We start from the raw sequence: 26,155 nt of genomic DNA, 5'->3' as shown, positions 1-26,155 counted from the left end.
GACTCCTCATGCCTTGGTTTCTTCTCTGTAAAATGGTGATAGTATTAGCATTTACCTCACAGGACTGTGTGAGGGCCACAATAAGTTAATGAAGGCAGAGCACATAAAATAGTACCCAGCACATAGCAAGCACTGCATGTTTGCAGTTGTTATTTGAAGTCCATCTACACTCCCACTTCTGAACCACAGAGCTCTCCTAGCACCCCTGAGTGAGGCCGAGCTGCCTTGTCTGTCTGTCTGTCTGGGCTTTAGTCTCCACTGTTCCTAGACAGGGGCTGTGGGCACACCCTCGCAGCATCTCAAGTGGACATGTGTGGGTAGCTTGTCCCCCTGTTCCTCTTTCATTGTCCTTGTCCCGCCTTTATTTTATTTGGGCTGCGAGGATAGAAGGTGGGAGAACCCAGACACCTTTAAAAGTAGACAGTTTCCTCCAGTAGAGGAGAGCTGTGAACCTAACAGCAGGGGGGCTTTGAGCAAGTTACTCAATCCTGGTGGGCCTGTTTCCTCATGTGTGAAACGAGAATGATGGCTCTCCCCAACATCAGAGGGCTGCCTAAGGATGACAGGAAGTGAGACCACGACTCCAGGGAGCAGCTGTCAAAAAATGTTCCATGCAAGAAAATCCACACCAGAAAGACATTTGTGCTAGTCTCTGTCAGGCATAGAAAGAAGCGCATTTTACTACGGCATAAACCTCAGACAGACAGAGCCATTCCGCATGGGCTGTTGGCATCAGGTGCCCAGGTGATGAGACCCCACCACCCTGCAGTGTCTCAGCGTGGGCATTGGTGCAGTGACCTGCTTTCCTGGGGCTGTTTCTGACTCAGTATAGGGTGAGGATGGAGTTGGACTCCACTCAGTGCAGGGGCCCTGATGTTTCCCCTTCAGGCACGGATCTTCTTTGGATGTCTGATGGATTTTTTGCTCTGCCAGTGGCAGCCACAAAGTGGAACATACTGCTGGCCATGGGGGCTGGGATGTGTGTGTGTGATGCAGCAGCCAAAACAGCTTCCATGAAGCATCTCCCAGGCTGGAGAGGTAGGAGGAGCTGGGAGAAAGTAGGGTCAGAGGTCCCCCAAGTGCAGGTCTCAGTTACAGTATTTTCAGGTAGAAACGAGACCCATCAGGTAGAAACGAGAAGTGTCTTGTGAACATCCACATCTAAATGGCAGCTTTACCATTTACACACCTTGCCTCATATCTAAGCTAAAGGCTATCACTTTGACCACCAACATAAAATGTCTGCACTATGGGTACATGTTAAAGAATTCAGAGACATGCTGAAGAAATGAACTGTTAGAGACTTTTAATGGATGCTTCCGCCATTATTCCTTTGGGATTCTTCACATTTGATTCATGTAATAAATTGGATATTTAGAAAGCAATGTATCTGGGCTATATTTGCTTTATTCTACAAAATTGAGTTTATTGAATTACAGTTTAAATGTGTTCATGAGCCATATAGAGTTGATTAGAAAAGAAAAAACAAAACCACTCATTTGAAGAACATTTCTGTTTCTTGTAGAAATATAGAAATGGGCAATTCTTCTGGGTATATACCCAAAAGAATTGAAAGTAGGTATTTCAACAAAAACATAAACATGAATGGCTGTAGTGGCACTATTTAAAATAGCCAAAAGGTGGAAACACTCCAAAATGTCTATCATCTGATGAATGAATAAACATGTGGTCTATCTCTATAACGGCCTATTATTCAGCCATAAAAAAGAGTGACATTTTGATACATGCTACAACATGGATGAACCTAACCTCAAAAACGTGTTAAGTGAGATAAGCCAGATACAAATACACGTGCATATTTTATGATTCCATTTATATGAAATGTCCAGAATTGGTAAATCCATAGTTGCCAGGGACTAGGGAAAGGGAAGAAAGGGGAGTGACTGCTTAATGATGTAGGATTTCTTTTTGGGGGTGATGACAATGCTGCACTAAATAGAAGGGATGTTTGCATGACATTGTGAATGTATTAAATGCCACTAAATTACACATGTTAAGATGGCTAATTTTATGTTATGTAAATTTGCCCTCAATTAAAACAATAGTGCATTAGTTTTTTTAATGAGTGGAGTACATAAATGCTACTTGAATGAAAATGGTGTGCTGGGGCTCTCAGTGGAACATCTCACTGCTCTGGGTCTCAGGCAGGGTGTCTCCCTCTCTGCCCACTGCTCTGTTTGTCTCTCCCAAAGCTGCCTTCCATCCAAGGTGGCGGCTGTCCCAGGAGCCCACTCTTTGATGGAAGTTGAGGCAGAAGTTGTGTTCTTTGGTTAGCTTTTTAGGACGAGCTTTCATGATCCATTTACACATAAATCAGAACTCAGTGATACTAGCTGTATGAGAGAAGGCTTCTGCTTTCTCTAAAGACTCTGTAAACTTAGAGGAATTTCTAAATAAAACCAGGGGCAAGTTGCTCCAGGTGTTAGCTCTCTCCTGCCTTGGGGAGGACCCAGCAGCGTCATCTTCAGAGGCACCACCCGGGAGAGTTGTTACTGCATCTGAGCTTTCCCTCTGGCCAGTTTGTTCAGTTCCAAACTATTGTGATGCAAAGGCAAGAAAGCAATTGAGGAATTGTAGAGTAACAACTGCTTGAGATACAGGACATTCTGTAGCATTCCTTTATTTCTTTCAAAACCTGAGGCTAAGATTTTTTTGGGTTTCATTTTAAGAATTTCTTCCATCTTCAGACTTTTGTGAGGAAGATAGATCAGGTCATTGCTCTCTGTTTTGGAATTGGGCTGCTCTTTGAATTGCTTCTCTCCTGGTGCTCCCAGGAGACCAGCACAGTTAGAGGGGTCTGAGGCTGCCTCCCCTTGAGAGGCCCTCCCTATTCAAGAGAAACATCTCTTCCTAGGTGTGGGCTCCCTTCAATCCCTCTTTCTTAGCTTTTTCTTGGGGCAGTGCTTCATAAACACTTGTACATCTTTGCATACAGAGAAATTGATAATATTTTTTTGTGTAACACCATGAGGACACATAGAAGAGGGTATTTACAGCTGGATGCGACCTGCCAGGTGGCCTCCCCAGATCCCCAGATCCAATGCAGGACTGCATTGGCTGGCAAGATAGAGTTTTGAAGGTAGGGGAGGGGATGCGGGCTATGTTTAGCCTGCTTTTGCTAGAAGCCCAGAATGAGTCTGTCATTTACCTGTCAGTGCCAAGATCCATTCCCTGCCCTTGAAGTCCTGAGCCCTGGAAACTACATCTCCCAGGACCCTTTGCCAACTGGCTAGGGGCTGGGTTTGGCCAGTGGGAGAAACTGTTTGAGTCTGTGGTCAGGAACAGAGAGGGCAAGCTCCCTGCCTCACTCTCTGGGTAGTGGTCTTTGCATCTTTAGCAGTGGCTGTGTTTCTTAGTATTCGCAGCTTCTTCTGGGCAGTCCCTGCTGTTCCTGGCTCCTGCCAGACGGCTCTGACCCTGGGCTTCACAGCACCACTTCCTCCTTTTATCCCTTCGGCCTGGGGTCTTCCTGCTATTGCTCATCCCTGGGTTGCCTTGTGGCTCCCTGTTTGGCTTTTCAGCAACTCCAAGATGTCACCTGTTTCCCCATTAAATTTCCTCTCTCAAGTATAGGATGTGAATTCTGTTTTCCTGACTGGTCTCTGATTGATAGGGCATCCTGGCCACTCCCATGTGGTCTTCCAGACAGCACCAGCTGATCAGAGAACACACATTGGATTAACCTCGTTCTTTGTGCATACACCTTCCTTATCAACCCATGGTAGCAGTAGGCAGCTGCCTACAATTTAGGACACCGGCTGCTGGCCAAACATCATCTCCCCATGACCAATAATGGGGAAGAACAGAGGTTTGGGGCAGCTGCTTCCCTTGTCTGTCTGGAAAACTCCTATGCATCCGTTAAGGCCCATATATCACTACCTCTTCGTCACTGTCTTCTTTTTCATCTCATTTCCCCCATCTTGGATCAGTTTTTCCTTCATCTGTATTCCCAAACCAGTTTATAGAACTATGCCTAATAGTAGTTTTTCCATTATAATTACACAAAGATTTATTTCCCTTATTAGTCTTCAAGTTCGCCACGGGCAGTACCTGGTCCCACTCAACTCTGTATGTCCAATGCCTCACTCAGGGCACAATGTTCGGCACATTGCAGGCAATGACATCGTTTTATTGAATTCATTGGCCCTCTAACCTGACTGCACACTAGGATCCCCCTAAGGAACCTTTAAAAAGTACAAATGTTCAGGCTGTACTGCAGACCAATGAAATCGCAATCTCTGAGGGTGGGCCCCAGGCATTGGCATTTTTGAAAGGTTCCCTAGGTGATTTTGATGTGCTGCCAGCATTGGGAACCATTGGTTTATTTGACTGCTTCAGCTTACCACTTGCTGTTTATTAATGAGTCCTGCCATCAAACCCAGCTCTTCCTGCAGTTTAACTCAATGTAGCATATCACTGTGAGTGCCTACTCTGTGGCCAGGCGTTGTGCAGGCACACTCTTGCTACAAAGTGTGTTCTATGGACTAGCAACCTCAGTCATCCTGGGAGCTTGTTAAAAATGCAGAATCTCAGACCCTGCCTCGTTCTGACCTATGGGTCAGAATTTGCATTTTTACAGCATGCCCAGGTGGTTTGCATGCGCTTTATAGCCTGAGACACAATGACGTAGCATCATGCAAACGTCAAATTGCTTTCCCACTGTGAATCTCGTTTCCTTTGTGTCCACTCTATTTTGATTCCCTTTAGAGGGGTATCATTTTATATCCCTTTCTCCAGCTAAAACGGAGCATCCAAAGGGGCTGAGACCAAGCAGGAGTCAGATGAGATGAAGGATCCCCTTGAGTGTGGGAGGGATGTGGGAGGGAAGAAATGGACTTTGAGAGATGGAAGCCTTCCTGGGCACTCAGAGTGCTGGTGTTTGGGAGACCTTGGGGATGGGCTGTTTGGAAGGGATGTCTCCTGTTTCTGACATTGCCACTTCCTTGGTTATGATCCAGGCGTGCTGGAGGGATGTCGTGGCCATAGTGACTGGAGGACTGCAGCAGATCCCATTGCAGGGAGTGGGGTGGCATCGAAGCAAACCAAGTAACCTTGCCTGCCTCATGCCTTTGGGATCCACGACCATAGGAAGTTTCTGCAGGCTGGCCTCTCAGGATCCACAAGGTTACCTGTTGTTCAACTTAAAATGGAATATGATGACCCGTGTCTAAAGGCAACCAGGAAGGGGCTGAGAATCTTTGCATATCTGATGGCATCTCTGCCATCTCCCGTGAGCTGAGCACACTTGGCTCTGGTCTGTCGAGGCTCTGTTTGAGGGTGATGCTGATGATAGCTCCAGGAAGCCAGGAGGGGCCTTGGCTTATCTGGGAAAAAAGCCTTGTCTGGGGACGTGCTTCTTTTGCCTGCAGCAGAGGCCTCTGCCATGTACTGTTGCATGGTTAGTACTAAACCTTTGAGAGGACAAAGAAGAGGCAGGGTATCCTTCTCCAGAGAAGAAAGCTCTTGTCCCCCTAATACACTGCTTTGCCACCTGAGTCTCCGTGACTGGATGAGGCCACAGTGATAGCACATAACCACTTCAACAGGACAGCTGTGTGTATTTTATCTTGAACTCTTCAGATAGATTTAACAGAAGCTTTTGGAGGAATTGGGATTGTGTTTGAGACACGACATAGTAAGGGTGTGTTTGGGCTGTGGGCAGGAAGTTGAAGGTGTTGGGGGGAAAGAGTCACATCTCTGGGTAGCTCAGTTGTCCTGACTGCCTCAGCACTGAAGACAGTTCCACCACCTAGCTCTTGGGACAACTATCCCCACACAGTGTCATCCTGTAGGCAGGTGCCTGGGGACTCCCTGGAGGGAGATAATATAATAGTCCCAGCAATCACCTTCTTGTGAAACCAGCCTGTTAGGATCAAGCAACCTGACAAATACCATTGAGTTCCTGGCCCAAGGCCTGGGGATGCAGCCAGGAATAAAGCAGGCCCTGATGGACCCACAATGTCAGGGCAGAGCTAGATGCTAAGCCAGTGACTCTGAATTTCACTACAAGTGCTCTGAAGGAGGAACACAAGGTTCTGGGTAACAGACCGGGGCGCTGACCAAGCCTGGACCTGGGGTTCCCTGAGGAAGCACATTTCCCCTGAGACTTGAAGGAGTTGACCAGGTACAATGGTGTGTCTGGGGACAGTCTCAGGGAGAAGCACGAGCAGACACTAACAAAAGCCCTGCGTGGGGCCGCTGATGCAGAGACAGATGGCTGTGGCTGCAGGGCGATGGGCGAGGTGGGAGCAGAGAAAGGAGCCATGAGCCATGAAAGACCCAGCCCCGCCTGCCTGGCCACTGTAAGGAGTGTGGGCTTCTCCTCAGAACCAGAACCCTTTGAGGTTTCTGGAGAGTTTTGATAAGTGTCTTCCAAGGCATCTCTAGCTGCTGTGGGGAATGGATTGGAGAGTGGGGCTGAGCAGATCCCGGAAGATGAGGTCGGCAGCTGTTGCAACTGGACCTCTCTTCATTAAGCTGTCCATTCACAAGGCACTCTCCAGGTCTGCAGGAGGGAGCATGAGGGATTCAGGGGATGCTCTTGTCCCCTATACACACCTAGGGGCCGGTTTGACTACAGTAGGTAGGTCAGGGTTATGGGAGACTCTGGTCAACCTGTGTGCCCTCCCATCTGCAAAGTCCTTAGGAGCCTTCCCTTGTAGTCAGACCCACCATTTTATTTATTCAAGGCCTGGAGAATGAGCAGGGGCCAAACCGGGGTGAGAGGACTGACCCTGGAGTCACCATTTGGGGGCTTAGGATAGCCCTTTTTCAGAAGAGGGGCTATATGCAGCTTAGTTACTTTTGGTGCTCAGGAAATAGAGGGCTGTGACTGGCTGGCTTCCTGTATCCCTAGGATGATATACCAGAGCTTGTGTCTGTAGAAGTTTGTAGCCTCCTAGGAAGAGATCTGTGGCAGATCACATAATAAGTGTGATTTCACATGAGCATCACTGTCATGCTGGGCTCTTGGACCTCCGTGGGACCTTGGGGAGATGCTTGCAGGAGAGTCCTCAAAGGCCTGGCTGGCAAGATGGGAGGGTCTGAGAGCTGAGGCACACATAGGCCAGTGTGGGCGGTGGACACATGCTGGCTTGCCATTGCCCCATGCTCTCTTGAACCAGAGAAGTCTGTCATCCCTTCTGTTTCTCACCGCACACGGACACTAAGGCATCAAGGCTCCAGCTGAAATACATCTTAAACCCTGAATCCAGATCCCTCGTCTTCCCACCATATACAGAACCACATGCTAAGCTTAGCAGCAGAGGGAGAAAACCACTTTTAATGGATGTCAGTGTCAGCCCTGGATTGTTTTCTTCTTTCTCTCCAATTTCTCAGCACTCCTGAGAATGCTGATTTTCCTGGTAGGAAGGGCAGGGCTGATGCAGGATATTGCCCAGACTGTAACAAGAATCTCAGAGATGCATCATCTTCCCCATCATATTCCTTTCCTTTTCCCTCGCCTCCTGTCAAAGTGGTTTGATCCAACTGAGTTTGATCCAATGGGAGAGGGGCTTGTACCTCACCACTCAGCTAGCCCTGCTCTGCTGAGAGTTGACACCTGATGAATGTGCCTGAGCCAGAGACTGTGCCCAGCAGGTGACACACCCCCAGTGAATATTTGTCCAGTGACTGCAGCCTCGCTTCCCTTCACCAGCAGCTCTGGATGTGTGGAATGAGAGTCTGTGGCTTGGGCGGGCTCCCATGCCCACACTTTTATGTAATTGATTAGTTCACTCAAAGAATTTTTAGCACCTCCTAGGGTGCAAGCAGGGTGCAAAGGAAAGGGTCTTTCTGAGGGGAGAAAAGATACATCCACAAAAACTCTGATACCAAAACAGACTGTGATAAGGCTTGAAGGAGACCCTGGCGAAGGATCAGGACATCAAGGGTAGAGTTTGTAGAGTGAGTAGCATTAGAAATGACTGATTGTAGGAATAGAAGTGATCAAAATTTGGCTTCCCTACATTTCTATAATGTGTTATAGTTTATTTGGTTTTTGTTATAGACAATGACTTGTTGAATCATCTCAAGAACTCTGTGAAATAGGCAAGACTTTTTTTTATTTGATTTTTCAAGTTAGACGATAATAGGGGAGAGGGCATGCCAGAAGGAGGAGAAATCCAAAGACTGGCGAGAGCAGGTTCCTGAAAGGTGATAGATTGTTGGGATTAAGAGCAACCGCTGCAGAATCCAATGGAGGAGAGTTTGTATCTGGACTTCACTTAAAAAAATTACCTTTGCTTAACTAACACAGGAACAGAAAAACCAAACACCAGATGTTCTCACTCATAAATGGGAGGTGAACAATGAGAACACATGGACACAGGGAGAGGAACATCACACCGGGGCCTGTTGGGGGGTGGGAGGCAAGGGGAGGGAGAGCATTAGGACAAATACCTAATGCATGTGGGGCTTAAAACATAGATGATGGATTGATAGGTGCAACAAATCATCATGGCATATGTATACCTGTGTAACAAACCTGCACATTCTGCACATGTATCCCAGAACTTAAAGTAAAATTTAAAAAATTGCCTTTGCTTTTTTTTAAAAAAATATTTTTATTGATACATAATAGATGTACATATTTTGGGGTACATGTGATAATCTAATACATTCATATAATGTGTAAAGATCAAATCAGGGTTATTGGGATAGCCATCACCTTAAATATTTATCTTTTCTTTATTCTAGGAATATTTGAATTACTTTATTCTAGCTATTTGGTAATGTAGAGTAGATTAATGTTAAGTATAGTCACCCTACCAATCTATTGAACATTAGATCTTATTTATTCCATCTAACTGTATATCCATACCCACTAATCAACCTCTTTTAGCTATGTGAGGTTTGAGAAGGTCACTCAACCTCTTGGTGCCTTGGTGCCTTTCATTTATAAACAAGAATGATAAAACCTGTTCATTATGGTGGTTATGGGATTGAAATGAGATTAGGGGGGTAAATGCGGAGTCTGACATGCAGTAAAAGCCCAAACAGTGCAACTCTTTATTCTTTTAAGTGGATTATTGGGGTCTGAGTCATGTGGTAGGAGACAGAACTGGAAAGACATACATGGGTTCCCATGTGTAGCAGCTGGTAGACAAAAAGGTGTCTTAGTTTGGGAACCCCTAGAAGCAGACCCTGAGAGAAATATTCAAGGGCAAGTAATTTATTTGGGAAGTAATCTCAGGACTTCTAGGTCAGGGAATGGGGAACTGAGATGGGAAGCCAGGAAGAGTGTGTCCCGAGCTAGCAATCACTGTGGGAAACTGGATCTGGGATATTTGTCTACCATCATCTCTAGGAGGGCTGCTCCTGGGGTATTAAGCCCTGCAGACACTTGGCCCACCCCAGAGAAGGCTCTCAGGAAGAGAGAAGCAGGTGCTGGCCGCTGGGAGCCAGCTAGCATCAGAAAGTGGGAAGGTCTGAGGGACATCAGTGGGACACACATAGTGTTTGCTGGACAAGCTTTGCAGTGTCTCATCCAGCCCCTGCCCAACCAGCTAGCCAGGGGCATTTTATTTCCTAGGGAATCAGCAGTGCTAGTTTTCCTTCTTTACCTCGTGGTCTTGGGTCTTGTTAGTTCTCGGATCTCATCTTTGTGGTAAATAAGACTCATGGGTCACACTCAGCCTTTGGACACACAGGTGTCGATGCTCTCCTTGGGAACATCCTTCTCTCCAGGACAGCACTTTACGCAACTGCACAGATCATGGTGAAGAGATGGGCTGGACTGGAAACTTGCAGGCAGCCCCCAAGGAGTCCTAGGACAGGGGCAGATCTGGGGCCCAACTGGTCACACCCTGAAGATGAACATGAATGGGTTGCTTAGTCAAAAGGGCATCTGTATCCCCATAACTCCCCCAAATGACTGTCCAGAGCACGCAGCTGAGCACGGGACAGCTTTCGGAAACACTGACTCACTTTTTGGGTTCTTTGAGGTTTCTGCTTTAGAGAATGGGGCATTCTGCCTGTTGCTGCCAACTATGACATCACACTGCACAGAGCAGTTGGCTGGAAGAGGAACCCTGTCTCCCAAATGCGAAGATGAATGATTGAAGGGAAAGGCCAGGAGAGAAAGTCAGTGAAGTGGAGGAGATGTCGAACAGAAGTGAAGTTGAAAGAGCCCGAGCAAGGCTGCTGAGATACAGGCTGGTAGAGAAAAAAGCCCCTCGTGCCTCCCCACTTAGGCTTGGGTTAGCCAAGAGAAGACCTGGAAGACAAGAAACGAAGACCAGGAGGAAGGTTTTGGCGAGCAGTAGTCACCTGGAGAATAGCTATTAAGGGCTGTTTGGGGATCCTAATCTGTGGAACCCTGACCTTCTTCAGAGGCAAATAGATGTTCACATTTAGGCCTTGATATAGTCTTTTTTTTTGGAATCCAGACCTGTTGGAAGGGCACCATCTTTGACAAAGAAATGAGGGAAGAAATAGAAGAGAGAGTGACTTGGGACATCATTCAAATGTATTTTATAAAGCTGCTATAAGTAAGAAGAGCTCTGTATGCCCTATGCAAGCATTTATTCCAGGGGCATGAAAAGAACCCTTTATGAGCAGACCCAGCAGACAGGGGCTCCTTGGCAAACAGGCAGTTTCCATTAAGAAAAAGCCCAACATCACGGTGTCTGAAGTATTGGGACCCCAAGATACCTGCAGGCAGGGCTAGCACCTCACAGGTTTAAGTACAGGGACCAGCGGAGATTCAACCTTCTCTGCCTGGAAGGAATGGCCTTTGTGTCCAGATGACGTGAATTGGGGGTGTTTTCCTCAGGGGTCATTTGCACCTTAACCTTTCTGCACTCCTGTTGCATGTACGAGGTGCGCAGGAGGAGAGGGTTTGTTGTCACACAGGTTCCTTGAGAGTCTGAACTGAAGACTACTGTGAAGTTTGTTACCGTCATAGAATTCAGATGCAAGTCTTGTGCTGGCCTAAGTTTTGAATTCTTGAATTGCACGTGATATGGTAGCTTCACACACCCTTAGAGCCCAGGGACAAGGCCCATGAGACCCATGGGTGGTAGATGCCTGCACACTCATAAATGCAGCTTTTAGTCATTTTGAATTTCCAATGGCATGCTGGTAAGGAAAAGGAAGAAAACTATCAATAGGTGGGCTCAGGTCAAAGGGAAACTGACCAGCTGCTGGGCTGGTCCCCAGAGTCTAGCCAGCACTCCCATTCCAACATATCATGATGGGTAAGATATTAGGGCTTGAGTCTGATTAGGAGTGGTCTGGCTGACCGTGGCGCCTAGTGCGGTTGATCTGGGAAGCACTCCTGTTGTTAACCAAAAATTAACAATGCTGTGATTCAGTGGGGCAGACAGGGATCTACATGGTTTGAGATTGGACCGTTAGCCATTAGCAAGATGCTGATGAGAAAGTGTGAGCAGGACTTGAGTCCATCTGCCAGGAAAAAGAAAGATGATGGTGTGCTTGCTGCATTGTTAGAGCCTAGCTGAGCAGCTGGGATTTGGGCAGGGCTCCTGTCTCAGCTTTTCAGCATCTCATTGAAGTGGCAATCAGAGCCTGTGATAGAGACCCTGTCATATTGCTAAGGCATTTCCAGAAAGCTTGGAGGGAGGGCTGCAGCTTGGTGGTTGCATAGTCTGTTCTCCCGCTGCTACAAAGAACTGCCCAATACTGGGTAATTTATAAAGGAAAGAGGTTTAATTGACTCAGAGTTCCACATGGCCGGGGAGGCTTCAGGAAACTTACAATCCTGGCAGAAGGGGAAGAAAAACATCCTTCTTCACATGTTGGCAGGAAGGAGAACTGCTGAGCAAAGGGGGAAGAGCCCCTTATAAAACCATCAGATCTTGTGAGAACCCACCCATTATCACGAGAACAGCATGAGGGTAACTGCCCATGATTCAATTACTTCCCACAGGGTCCCTTCCATGACACGTGGGGATTATGGGAACTACAACTCAAGATGAGATTTGGGTGGGGACACAGCCAAACCATGTCAGTGGTGTAGGAGGGGAAATCTCTCTAGGAACACCAGATGCCAGGCAGAGGGAGCTGGCACATAGTAGGTACTTTATAAATAAATGAAGTGGAGTTCCAGGCCATACCTGCTGTTGGGATTAGGCCTGGATAGACCAGCCTCACCTAGGCTTGTGAGAAGTTGAACCCAGTGAGTAAAGATGGGCTCTAGTTTGGCAGTCAGGCTGGGCAGGTGGGGACTGATGAGTGGCTTCTGGCCATCGAGTCCTTCTTTGTGGTGAATGCAGGGGGACATGAGTGAGCTCTGTAGCCAGAGGCTCAGAGCCTGGGCTCAATCATGCTGCCAATTTATTCATGGTCACCCACTATCCAGACAGCCACGGGCTGTGCTTCCCCCTTGTGCATAGTGTGATAAGAGAGCTGATTGGGGTTGGACCTGAGAATCCTGGAGTGTTCTGGCTCTGACTCCTCTCTCCCACCTGTAGGTTTTTCCTCATTACTCACCGGGCACAAGCACCACTTCCTTTCTTGGAAATGGTGGCCCAGGCTGTCCTGCTGAACTCCATTTCAGGAGCCAGCAGTGGGGTTCTACATTCCCAAGCCCCTGGGATCTTTGAGTAAACCCTGCTGCTACTGACCTGGAGAGGTAGAATGCTTGCAGGGGTGAGGGCCAAAGACTGGGTCTCCCCAGACACTTTCCCCAGGTGCCAGAGTTGAGGGCACAGACACCACTTTGACCTTGAGGTTTCCACTCTGTGCAGCGCAGAAAGTCAGTCCCAGGAGATGTGCTCCACCAGGCTCCCTAGAAGAGGGGCAGTTAGAGGCTTTGTTGCATTCCCCCGTCCTGCCCCACCATGGGACTCCTGGGATGGTGCTTCGAACCTCCCTTCACTAATTTGGATAATTCCTTTCAGGATATTAAATGCTCTTGCCCAAGGGTGAAGCTGACAGCTCTGGGAAGGAGAACTCCTGCTGCATCCATGCCACATTTACCAGGGCTTTTTAGGAGCCAGGAGCCCCATTTGGTGCCAGGGATGCTGAGATAAAAGACATAGTCCCTGCCCCAAGGAGTCTTGTGGAAGAGATAGGCATGTCGAAGAGTATAGGACAATGTCATGAGTGTCCTGGGAGAGGCGCAGGCTCTCTTTGGAGTGGACTCTCACCAGCTTACATCAGTTAAAGCCTGGAAGTTGTGAAAGTAGTGAGCTACTTCCATAGTGAAGGGTAAATATTTGCTCCCTGAGCTCCCCAGGTGATGATGCCCAATATTCCAGTCAACCAGCCATTCCAGCCTGATACCTCCTTGACCCCTCCCCACCCCATCCCTGGATCCAGGAACTAAGGATCAATGCCTGGCTTAGGAGGTGATGTCCATTTGGTCCTGAGTTTGTGTTCTATGAAGTGTTACTTGTCTCAAATATCAGCCCTAGTTCCATGATGGACAGCACAGCAGAGAAATTTGTGACTGAGAAACAGGGGGCTAAGGAAGGCTCTCCAAAGGCGAGGACATCTGGCTGAGTTGTGCAGGATGAGACTATGAGAACTGTGTGTCAGTCAGCGTCTTTCCTCAGCTCTCTGTTTTGTGCTTCTTGGGCCCTTAGCATTGGGCCTCAGCCCTGTCCTGGGCTACTTAGATAGCTCTTCTCCACTGCAGGTTGGAGTCTACCTGGTCCCAGCTTCAAGGAAAAGCTTCTAGGAATTCCTGCGAGGTCTGAACACTCACTGAGCGCAGAACTGAGCATGGGGCACGAGGAGGGTGAGCAAGATAAATAGAATGCAGCAGATTTTCTTGTCAAGGAATTTATGCTCTCACAAGGGAAGCCGGGCAGATAATGCCTAGACATACAGGTGACAGGATTACATACATACATCAGCAGCCACCTAGAAAAATTTCCCAGTAATGAGAGGGTGAGGCTGGGATCGCTGAGTGACTGTGACTGGGTGGCGATGGTTTGTTAAAAGCTTAGTGGAGAGGAAGATGTGGCACATCGGAACCCCAGAAGGAGACATTCAGCTCCATTGACATTCTGAGTAGCCAGGGGTGGGCAGGGAGAGGCACCATGGCTCAGAGAATGCTGGAGGGAACCAGATCTGGGAAGCCAGGGCTTTGTTTGGCTGACTTGCAAAGTGCAGGCTGGGTTACGAGCGGAGGAGGAAGCGGTGGGGAAGGATGGGAAGGGGGTGGCTGAGAAGAGTCTCACACTACATGCCTGTCACAGCCTCAGCCACTGCAGCTACAAGTAGGGTTACCCTCCCTGCCATGGTGGCCCCAGATCCTGACCTCAATTCCTGCACAACCCAAGGATTGCTTTTCTTCTTGGAGAGGAAAATAAACATTCTTTGAGCCCTAGCATATTTCAGGGAATGTGCTTGGGCTTTTTACAAACACTATTTTAGTTCATTGTTATGATGCCTCCATGAGGTCAGCATCATTATCTCTATTTTACAGATGAGGAAACTGAGGCCATGGGAGGTCACCTAGCTTGTCAGTGACAGGCTGGAAAGTGAAACCCAGTGCTGACCCCAAAGCTGTTGTTTTTTCCTTATACCAAACAGTTTCCAAAAATAGTACAGGGAAGAACCAGAGGGGAGAAGGCATGATGATGCCTGGCAGATGGACTTCTCTGTGGAAGTGAGCACACCTCCCTGGAGTAGCTTGATGTTTTATTTTCTTTGAGAGAAAGATGAGAACACATGGGGACAAGAAGAATGAGAGTTACAAAAGCCATTTACACAGGTCCCATTAGCAATCGCCTTTCCTCTCAGCTTCCAACTGGATTCAAGCCCCAGGAAAGCATCTCAGTAGTGCAATGGTTTGGACACGGGATACAGAGAAAAAATTGCTTCCATCCTCAAAGGGTCTGTAGCTCTGTTTATAGTCCCTTCTCCTCAGTTTCAGATTTCCTGCAGGCTTAAGGCTTCCTAATAGAAGTTTGGTTTGGTGTGAGGTGTTTGATAGCCATTGGGATGTCTTGGGCCTGTAGGGGACATGATCGATGTCATCTTTGAAAAAAAATGGAGCCTAGAACAGGTTAGCATTCAAAGGCTGAAAGCTGAAAGGGTTGCTAAGAGGTCCTCATATCCTTCTGGGCATGAGGCTGTCTAATAGAAACTGTAGAAATAAAAAGACAAGGGAAGTTACTTGCAATATCAGGAAGAAGGGACTGATGGGACTTGAATCTGAGAAAGAAAAGACGTCACAGAGCCTTTTGAGTAGATGTGGTCAATGGATGGTACTTTCATGGTCCTTCCATGTACTGTGCCCAGGGCAGACATCACTAATCGATCACAGAGGGCTTTTTTTTTGTTTGTTTTGTTTTTTGTCCTGTTCAACCACAGACCTCTTCTAATCACAGCACTCTGTGTTAGCTCTTGCCAACCCACTGGTATTGTACATAAGTTAAAATTGACTCACCATCTCTGCTGTCATGTTTCAAGTCAGGAGCACTCAGTAAAGGTAGTTTGGGAAAGTTCAGGTGGTAAGAGTGAGCCATTCTGTCCATATTTACTCTTAAGAGTTGAGGGGAATGTGTATTGTGATAACAAGAACTTCAGGACAGGGGAGAGGTTAGGCATCAAGGGTAGAGCTGTAGAACTGGAATCAGTCTCTAATTAGGCAGTAATTGAAGTCATGTGAATGGAGAGAGAGGGTGAGTATATGAGGAAAAGAACAGACGGTTTATTGCTGGAGGAAAGGAAATGGGTGGCAATGCTGAAGCAAGGGAGGGAAAAGCAAACAGGAGAGAAGCCTGCATTTCCTTCACTTGGGTGAGGAAGGCTACCACTCCAGCTCCTTAAATGGAGCCCTCTGGAGCCTTCAGAAATTCCAGAGCTGGTTGCCTTACAAAATACAAAGGTGAATATCATTTCCTCCCTTTCAGGCCACAGATGTAAGTCGGTGTTCCTCCCAGTGCTCAGGTCTTACAGGAGCTGGCCCCAGAGCCTGCCTCCCTCCTGCAGCCCCTGCTCCACATTCTTCTGCAGCCCCCATTCCAGCCTACTCTTCCTTCTTCATCCTGTGACTTCTCTCTTCTTCTCTGTGGCCTGGTCACATCCCGGCTTGCTGTGCACGAAAGAGAGGGCTGGCCGCCACAAATGTGATCTTGTCTTTCTGATGCTTACCTTGACTAATCACACTGACACCCTCAGGTTCCGCAATAATTATTCCTGCAAAGTCAAGGACTCCCTTTCCTCCTAGTGACCTGAACTTACCCTCTAACACTGAAAATGCCCCAAGCTTTGGAGTGACTTTTCTGCATTAACTCTGAGGCAGAGTTGCAGTGAGAAAATCTACCCTTTTAATAGGTGAAAATATTGCCCTCATAAGTCTTTATGCAATGCACTTGAGCTTAATGCTCACTTACCAATTTGCCTTTATAACTTCCATATTGAGTGAATTAAGTCCTCCATGCGGGTAGTTATTAAAGAAGTGATAAGTGCTTTATAATTCAGTAAAGGGTGGCCTGGCCATTTCATATTTTCCTAAGGAAATTGGCCACCCGAAGGGCAACACTCTCAGAACCCCTGGGGCCAGCTGATTTTAGGCACAGAGCCTTGCACTATTGGATTACTTTCAAGCCAGCTGCTCAGGCCTGGACCAAACTCCTTCTCGCTCAGACTTTTTCCCCCAAGACCCACTGGGGAGTAAGGGTCAAAATCAATGTCTGTCTCCCTGCCTGAGGCTGTTTTGACTCTTGATCAAAGGCCTCCATTTTCTCCCCTGGTTCAAAGCTAAGATGTCTAGGAAGGATCAGAGGTTTTGTAATCAACATGATTTGATTCTCATCTGTAGACAGGAGGAGACTTTCTCTAAGGGGCTACAAGGGTTCCAACCCTCTGACCCCTATCCCATGGGCACAGCTTGCTCCTTTATACTTTAGACTCTTCAAGTGGTTGGAAAAAGTGCTGTCCCCATCAAGACCTTGGTAACCACAGATTTTTCATGACTTGTTGCGAGGTCACAGGGTTCTGAGGAGGGACAGTCATTTATTAATGTGTTTATTTAAAATTTCTACTATGTACCAGGAACTTGGATGAGTGTTGCAGATACAATAGTGAGTAAGAGAGGTTGCCTGCCTTCAGGGAACCTGCATTGCATTAGGAGAGAGACACAAGGGTCTTTGTGAACAAGTGAACACATAGGTGACATAATCAGAGGTTTTGACAAGTAATAATGAAGGAGTTACCTGGAGCATCATTTCTCAACCTTATTGCTACTGATATTTTGGAATGGATAATTCTCTGTTGGGGGTGGGGCTCTGTCTTGTGCATTGTAGGAGATTAATAACATCTCTAGCCTCACCCCTCTAGACACCAGTGGCACTGCCCCAATACTGACAATCAAAACTGGTGTCTTCAGACAATCCAAGCCTGGGGGGCACAATCCACCCCTGACTTGAGCATGAGCACTATTGATCTAGAGGAAGGTTCAGAGAATGACCCTAGCTAGGTTGGTCAGGGAAGGCTTCTCTGAAGAAGTGACATTTCAAAAGAATCCTAAAGCTGGCATCTTGGCTGAGGGACAAATAAATGCAAAGGTCCTGAGAGGAGACCAGTGAGGCTGAAGTCAAGTGAATAAAGAGGGAGGGAGGTTTGAGCTGAGGAGAGAATGGCAAATCCTGCTGGTCATGATGGAGTCTGAATTTTCTCCCGAGTGCAAGCGCATAAGCCACTAGAGGTTTTTTATTTGTTTTGGTGGAGTGTATGATTAAATTTATATTCCAACTAATTCACTGGGCTTTCTTTGTGGAGGACAGATTTTAAGTGGGCCGCAGTGGAAACAGTAGTCATGTTTTGGAGCAAGGGTCTTTGTGAAAGGTGATGGTGGCCTGGACCCAGGTGATAATAGTGGATGTGGCAAGAAGTAGATAGAGTTGAAGGGTAGAATCAGTGACAGGGTTTGGCTGGGACAACTCCATGATACCAGTGCCATTTATTGATATGGAGACAGCTCACTGGGAGGAAAGCAGGGGCTGGTATTGGGTCTGCTAAGATGTCAGCTAAACATCTGGAGCTCAGGGAAAGTTCTGCTAGAGATACACATTTGAGTGCTATCAGCACAAGGATAGTGCTCAGAGCAGAGCACTTGGGGGAGATTACCTTGGCTCATGAGAGTGGAAGTGAGTAGAGGAGCCCTAGGCTCCCTGGAAGACTCCAATATTTAAGGATCAGGCAAAGAATACAACATCAGCAAAGGAGCCTAAGAAAGAATATCCAGAGAGTAGAAAGAAACCCAGGAGAGAGTGTAGTCAAGGAAGCCAGGGAGGAAAGAATGTTTGAAGGAAGAAAGAGTGATTAATGGGGTAAAATGCTACCCAGTAACTGAATAATGGGTGACACAGAAGAGTCTATTGTATTTGCAAACATAAAAATCACAGGTGACCTTGACAGTGTAGTTTCAGTAGAGTGGTGGGACTGATGACAAACTGGGATGGAGAATCAAAGGGAGGTGAGGAAGAAGGGCCTGCAGGTGTAGACGATTCTTTTAAACCATTTACCATAAATAGGTGTAGACACATGAGTTGGTAGTTGGAGGAGGACATGGAGTCAAGGAGGTTTTTTTTTTTTTTCTTTTTGTAGATGGGCTTTCCTAGAAGATGTTTGTATGTTGATGGAAAAATATAGCAGACCGAGAGTTGAGGGTAGGGAAGAGGAAGAGAAAAAAAATGAGTGTGTTCCTGAGAAGGTGGGAAAGGTTGAGGCTGGGTAGAAAGTCCACATGGGAAACTGATAGCTAAATGGTTAAGGTCTGACATTGATCCCTTTGGAGATTCATTCATTTATTTGCCTCGTGGTCACTATTTGCAAAACACTGGAACCACAGCCTCCTGGCCTTGGCCTTTCTATGGCTTGCTTTGGTGAAGTCATGTAGGGACAGGAAAGGTGGAAAAGATGTGCCCGGGTGCCAAGGGCATTTCTGCTTCCTCCTTGTTTGGTGTGGGGGGGCCCCCCTACTTCCCCACTGCTGACCCTGACAGTGGGCATCAAGCAGAGACTTGGGCCTGGGAGGGAGCTCTGGATATGGGGCCCTTGAGACCTCTGAGATCACCTTCCTCTTGCTGCTGTGCCCTGTAGTTATGCCCCCAGCATGCCTGTCCCTGGGTGGGATGTTCAGTGGTGTGCTCGGGGCCACAACCCTCCCCAGAGATCAAGTTCAGGGTGCCTGTAGGGTCAGACCAGGGCTCTGGGCTGCTCAGGGGGCCAGGGTGAGGGCCGTGCAGGTGCTGAGTGTGGAGATCCTCTGGCAGTGAGGTGGGACAGCTGGGTGGCTACGTAGTACTGTCCTGGATGGCTTTCCAGGTATATACTTACTCAGGGGTAGCTGCCCCAGTTTGAGATTCTGGGGGTGAGTAAATGGTGAAGAAGACAGCTATGATCTCTGTTCTCATGCATTATAGTTCTAATGTAGAGACACTGATGACAAACACATAATCAAATAATCTAATAAGACAATTACAGATGGTTATTAAGGGCTGTGAAGGACGTAAACAGGAGTTTGTGCCACAGAGCAACTGGAGGGGAAACGTGGGGGCTGCTAACACAGTAGGGTCAGGGCAGGCTTCTCTGAGATGGTGATTTCTGAGTGGAGATTTGAGGGATTGAAAGAAGCCAGGGATGAGTGTTTCATGTAGGAGGTCAGGTTGGGAATAAGCTTGGCATATTTAAAGACCAGAGACAGGACAGTGTGACTGGAGTCCACAAAACAAGGGGAGTGTGTTCAGAGAAGGAGCCCTGGAGGCGTCTGGTGGCCAGCTTGTGCGGGATCTTGTGGGTGGCTTCCCAGTGATGTCTGGACATCATTGGATTTTATTGTCATAGCCAAAGGAAATCATTGGAAGGTTTTAGGCAGGAGACAGTGGTTGCAATAATGTAGATTGCTGGAGAAGAGGGAAAGCAGGGAGGCCAGGTAGGACAGGATGCTTGTTCTCCAGGTTAGAATAGGTGATGGTTACCTGGAGCATTGATGTGTAGGCAAGCTGGGGTTGCCATACTGTGCCAGCCCGAGCAGCAGCAGTAAAAATAGAAGCAGATAGGCTGGGGAGAGGTAGGGTAGGAGGCCACAGGCTGGGGTTCAACCACAACAGCCTGGACTCCCCAGTGAACTGGCTGGCTCCCAGAAGAAATCTCGCTCCTGGGAGTTAGCCCTTTTCTTAGTGGGGTAGCAGTGAAGATGTGCCCTTGATCTTTTCCTGTTAGGAGACACAGCATCTTTGCACCTGCAGAACACAGGTGTGTGCACAAACATTCTTCGTTCCTGGCACAATGCTTTGGAATTGATCAGGAAGCCAGCACAGATGCTGTCATCTTCCATCTGTTCACTGCATGATCTGAATGTTCCTTTCTGTGGTCCTGGGGGTGGTCCCAGATGCGAGGCTGGTTCACCGTGGTCCTTGGCACACAGCTGCTCGTAGGCTTGTGTGCTAACGTGCTGGCATGCTGGGGTCACTGGCACAAGCTGCTCCAACCCCTGCCTGCTTGGGGCTCTCGGGTCTGGCTCCCCAGGCATCTAGCACACTGTCCCCCACAACAGCTGTCAAGGGAGGGCGAGCAGGGTGACTTGGCTAGCGTGATCCGATGCAGCTCCTCCCCAGCCCCCTTGATGCCTTAGCACCATGGAGCTGTTGCTCCAGACGGTTTGTTTATAATGCTAAACATATCAGATAATTGAAAGCTAATGCTGCTGTCTGGATCACTAGACATAATATGCCTGGATAACAAATCAATTTCCTCATTGCCCTACAAGGCTTCGGAGTCAAAAGCGCAGCACATTGTGCGTGTGTGTGCACACGCGCACTCAGGCATGTGTGTGCTCCAATGCCGACTTGTTAGGAAATGGAATTCCAGACTAGCTTCTGCAGGCACTAGCTGGAGAGAAGGGACACCTGTATGCAATCTTGTTGTTTTTGAAGCTTTTGCATTTTGTGTTGGAGGAGTAGAGTACTCACATATAAAAAACATCCGGAGGCCTAGGCAGGTTGATTGCTTGAGGCCAGGATTTCGCAACCAGTCTGGCCAACATGGTGTAACCCTGTCTCTACTAAAAATACAAAAATCAGCCAGGCATGGTGGCACATGCCTATAGTCCCAGCTACTCGGGAGGCTGAGGCATGAGAATTGCTTGAACCTGGGAGGCAGAGTTTGCAGTGAGCTGAGATCACTGCACTCCAGCCTGGATCACAGAGTGAGACTCTGTGTCAAGACATACACACACACACACACACACACACACACACACACACACACACCCTGGGGAAACATCAGCTTCAGCTACCTCCTGCTAGTATTCTGACATAAAGTTAGTGGTGTACACTTAGGTATCACTATGTAAATGTGAATTGTGACTGCACCTCCAGGAAAGCTTCACTTAACTGGCAACTTCAGTTATCCAAAAGGAGGAACAAAACAAAGTCGTATGAAAACAAGGGCAAATATCTGCCTATCTGTATGCATGTGCATGTATGTGTGTGTGAATGTTTTCATATTCCCTTAGATCCTATTTATGCTTATATGCTTACTTAACATGCATTTCTAACAATACAAATGGAATCAGCTATTTATTCCACTAGTGCCATGCATCCACACTGAATTGAGGACTTAGGCATTATCTTCGCTAACCCTCACCGCAACTAGTTTTGCTATGGAAAAACTGATGGCTGGAGAAGCTCTAGTAACTGGCCTGAGGGCATCTGGCTTCCAGTGCTAGCCTGTCATCTCCATGTCAGCCTAACTCCAGGTGCCAGCTCTTACCTATTGGGCTCCAAGAGGCTGCAGAGGAGACTGGGCACAGCACATTTGGGAGGGAGGAGGGGCCCTGGGGACAGCTTAAGAGGTGATGGCCTGCAGCCTAATATCAAAGAAAAAGCCAGAAAATAGATAAAATGGATGTGATAACCATTGGAATAGGAAATCATATCAGGGTAAGGCCATTTGTAGTAGGGCTACAAATTCTGCATCCTTCAGGACTTCTGAGGGTTTTGCTGTGTTACAGCCTGGCAGACTCATTAGGCTGGTCGTATTGATGTAAGGTCATCAAGAAAATGTAAATCATGATCTGTCTACTCCGCTTAAAAAGGCAAGGACGTGTGTAATGCATTTTAGGTGGAAAAAAGAAACACCCAGCAAGGAAGTTGAAAATGCAAAGGGTTTTGCATTTAAATTTAGTTGTCTGGAAAATTTGGTTATGAAGAAGAGCTCATTAATAGCAGTGAGAAGTCACAGTGAAGATAACAGCAATCTGACAGCAAGAGAGGAGCAGGAAAAGCTTAGAAAAATGAGGCAATACTGGGCCTGCTACCTGTAGAGAAAGGAAGGATGTTCCTAAGTTCCACCAACCAAGCTCCTGTCTTGCCAACTGCCCAGGGAAGTTCTGCCAGGTAAAGGGTGCCTTGTCCCTGTTGTGTACTTCCTCAGTCTTCTTAGTCCTCTGGGGTTAGATGGTGGTCTTTGTATCTTTGCAAATCTTCTATAGTTCTGTGTATTCTACAATTTTCTGCATAGAAGAGGAGTAAACATGAAACATTAAATATTGAAGGTAGAAACAACTCTTAAACATATCCACATGACATATTTTTAATTAAAATATGGACCACACATTCTGTACCATCCAATTTTGGGATGCTTGGAGATTGCCAATTCATTTTCATATTGGCCCAAGCAAAACAGAAGGAAGCAGAGAAAACTGTGGTACAATCTGGTTGGGAATGGTGGCTCACACCTGTAATCCCAACACTTTGGGAGGCCGAGGCAGGTGGATCACCTGAGGTAAGGAGTTTGAGACCAGCTTGGCCAACACGGTGAAACCCCATCTCTACTAAAGATACAAAATTAGCTGGGTGTGGTGGCACATGCCTGTAATCCCAGCTACTCAGTAGGCTAAGGCAGGAGAATTGCTTGAACCTAGGAGGCAGAGGTTGCAGTGAGCCAAGATTGCACCATTACACTCCCGCCTGGGCGGCAAGAGTGAAACTCCATCTCAAAAACAAAACAAAACAAAACAAAAAAGGAATTGCAATCTGATTTATTCTAGCACAAAGGATGTTTGCACTCCCCATTAATTAAATATCAATTAATATTTAATTTATGCCATGTCCCATTATAAAAAAGGCTATGAAGCAGCTATCTGTGATCCTGGGTCTCTGGGACCTGGTGTTGCTGTTGTGAGTCACTGAGAGTGGCTGTGTTTCCGACTGATTTTCTAGGATTGCCGAAGAGACTCTGCATGGCCATTCTCTGACTCCATTCCCCATTCTAAGCCCACCTGGCAGCATCATGAGACCTTGATCCCAGAGGTCTACCTTGACTTTACTGAGGTTTTTGAGTTCCTGACCTAAGCCGGACTCTGGCTCTGGAGGTCAATGTCATCATGTATTATGCCCCACTGTCTCCCTCCCTCTGGAAAAGTGGTGCCCACTAGCTCTTGGCACAGTAGTGGCTCTGTGCAATGGAAGGGCAGTGATGAGAGAGTAGGAGCAGGGCATTGAGCTGATTTTCTGAATGGAGCATTTCACATTTCTATGGAATGAAGAGGCATGAGAAATCCAGGAGAGGAACTTTCAGTGGAGAGAAAAGGCTCTGGGCCAGTGGGTTCCAGCCAGAGATGGTGAGAAGAGACCACTATTGCTTCTGGAATGTGTAGCCTGGCTTGGGTCATGGTCCAGCAGGCCAACACACCCGTCATTTCCTCTCAAGAAATGCCTGTGACTTGAGAGGGTCCTGGGAGCTGTGGCTTGCCCGTTTTGTTCTCTCACCTGGACTCAGTGACCTAGAGGCAGACTTTTTTGTATTGGCCTGAGGCCTGGTAATGTTTGCTGCAAAGCAGTCATTTTCAAAATTGATGTTGTTTTGAGCCATGAGACTCTTGCTTTAATAGCCCTCTTAAGCAGAAGCTTTATATAATAAAGCAGGATTTCTCAATCCTGGTGCTGTGGACATTTAGGGTTGATGATTCTTAGTGGTGGGGGCTGTCCTGTGCATTGTAGGATGTTCAGCATCATTTCTAATCTCTACCCACTGTAAGCCATTGTTACTCTCTTTCCCCAGCTGTGACAACCAAAAATGTGTCCAGATATTGTCAAATGTCTGCCGAGGGGCAAAACTGCCTCCTTTTGAGAACCCATGTATTACGAGACTAAAGTGGAGGTAATTTATTTAAAGTAGGAGTGGGCACCTGATGTGCCACCCTTTGCCCTCTTTCTTCTCCCTCCACTCTCTGTTTCTGATTGAACCGGGACACCCGGATTGAGAGCAGAGCTGCAGGTTCCTGTGGGGGCCACTGCCATGCACTCTGCAGAATTGCACAGTCCCTTGGGCATTGCTCTAAATTCTTTTCCTTCACAGTGGGAGTGGGTTTGTAAGATGTCCGGGCAGGGATGAGCTGCTCCAGCCTGTGGTCCTGGAACAGGGAAACCAATCACCGCCCCCACAGGGTTTAGGTGCCTGGCCTTCCTCTAGAAGTGAATAGGTATTGATTTTTTTTTTTTTTTGAGACAGAGTCTCACTGTGTCATCCAGGCTGGAGTGCAGTGGTGTGATCTCGGCTCACTGCAGCCTCTGCCTCCCAGGTTCAAGTGATTCTCCTGCCTCAGTCTCCCGAGTAGCTGGGATTACAGGCGCCCACCACCACACCTGGCTAATTTTTGTATTTTTAGTAGAGACAGGGTTTCCCCATGTTGGCCGGGCTGATCTCGAACTCTTGACCGCAAATGATCCACCCACCTCAGCCTTTCAAAGTGCTGGGATTACAGGCAGTATTGATTGATTTTCAAATGACGAAACAAATGCTCAATGAAAACAACCTGGACAGCCCTGAAAATCACAAAAAAGGGGAAGCCACGTGTAATCGTGCTGGGTTGAGGTACTCACTTACCATTAACAAAAGCAAACCAAACCTGCTCTTTTACTATATATACATATATATATATATAATTACATTATATTTTTTAGAGCCTGCCCTTTTCACTAAAAGTGGTGGTCTCCCTAGTGGCACACACACATCAGCCAGCAGAGTCACAGCGCTGACCCTCCTGGTTGGGTACCAAGTGGTGAGTCATAGGAGAACTTGGCAGGTGCCCAGCTGATGCCATCCAGAAATGTCAGGGCCTCATCTTCATCCTCCTGCTCTTCCTCGGAACCTGCTCTGACGCAGTGTCTATGCACTCCTTGAACCTGCTGGAATCCTCTGTATAAACTCCTGCTGGAACAGTTTTCCTGGAGGCCATGAATGACAGGTTTCCTACCCCTCTACATTCCACCACATGGGTTTTTTTATCAATGATTGCGGAGAAATGACAACTTCCAGCAGAAGCCTGATGCCATTTTTAGCTTGAAAACTGAGAACAAGACTGCTCAGTTTCTGTAAGGCACAGGAGGAAAATAATCAGCACAACCAGCCCTGCCTGAGGACTTATGTATGTCCCACAATGCAAAGGAGTTTCCTTTTTTATCATAGTCTTTTGCTCTTCACATCATTCTTAGGAGGCAGTTATTTTATTATCCCCATTTAATAGATGAGAAAACTGAGGCACAGACAGAAGAAGTAACCTGGACAGGGCACATAGATAGGGGCACTGATGGGACCAGGATACGCATTTTGACCATCAGCTTCTAGGGCAGGAGTCGACAACTGTTTTCTCTAAAGGGCCAGAGAGTAAATATTTCAGGTTTTGCAGGCCATATGGCCTCTGTAGCAACTATTCAGCTCTGTTATTTGTAGCTTGAAGATAGCTATACATGACAGTAAATGAATGAATATGAACATGGAAATTTGAATTTCGTGTAGTTTTCATGTGTTACAAAATATAATTCTTCTTTTGATTTTTAAAAATGTAAATGTCATTTTTAGCTCTGGGGCTGCAGGAAAGCAGGCAGCGGGCTGTAGCTTGATGACTACTGCCTTAGAGCCCTGACTCCTACTCACACTGTTGCACTGTGGCTATAAAAATGCCATTTCCTGATTTAGGAAAACTCAGACCTACCCAACGGAGGAGGTGGGGACCATCATTCTACTTACCGGAGGACTCTTTGCATCAAGGAGTTCATTCATTTCTCTGCCATATCTCAGTGCGTGCATAAGTCAGGGAAGGGTCAATTTGTGGGCATAAGGACGTGAGGGCTGAGAAGGGTAAGGCTCGAGAACATGGTAATGATTGACAACTCAACTGTAACAACACATTTATGGAATTATAATG

The 26,155-nt window shown here is 47.2% G+C and overlaps 1 protein-coding gene across 20 annotated transcripts in view; it reads left to right on the top strand.

Annotated features, from left to right (window-relative positions):
• Positions 1–26,155, top strand: part of NTRK3 (neurotrophic receptor tyrosine kinase 3) — a 386,973-nt gene that overhangs the window by 40,802 nt on the left and 320,016 nt on the right. The window contains exon 1 of one of the 20 annotated variants that reach the window (XM_077937782.1): positions 6,452–6,604. The gene's annotated coding sequence lies outside the window, so the exon portion shown is untranslated. 20 annotated transcript variants of the gene reach the window in all.

This window comes from Macaca mulatta, chromosome 7 (assembly GCF_049350105.2).
Source record: "Macaca mulatta isolate MMU2019108-1 chromosome 7, T2T-MMU8v2.0, whole genome shotgun sequence".
Taxonomy (NCBI): domain Eukaryota; kingdom Metazoa; phylum Chordata; class Mammalia; order Primates; family Cercopithecidae; genus Macaca; species Macaca mulatta.
Note: the sequence above shows the minus strand (reverse complement) of the source record. Positions and strands in the feature narration are given on the sequence as shown.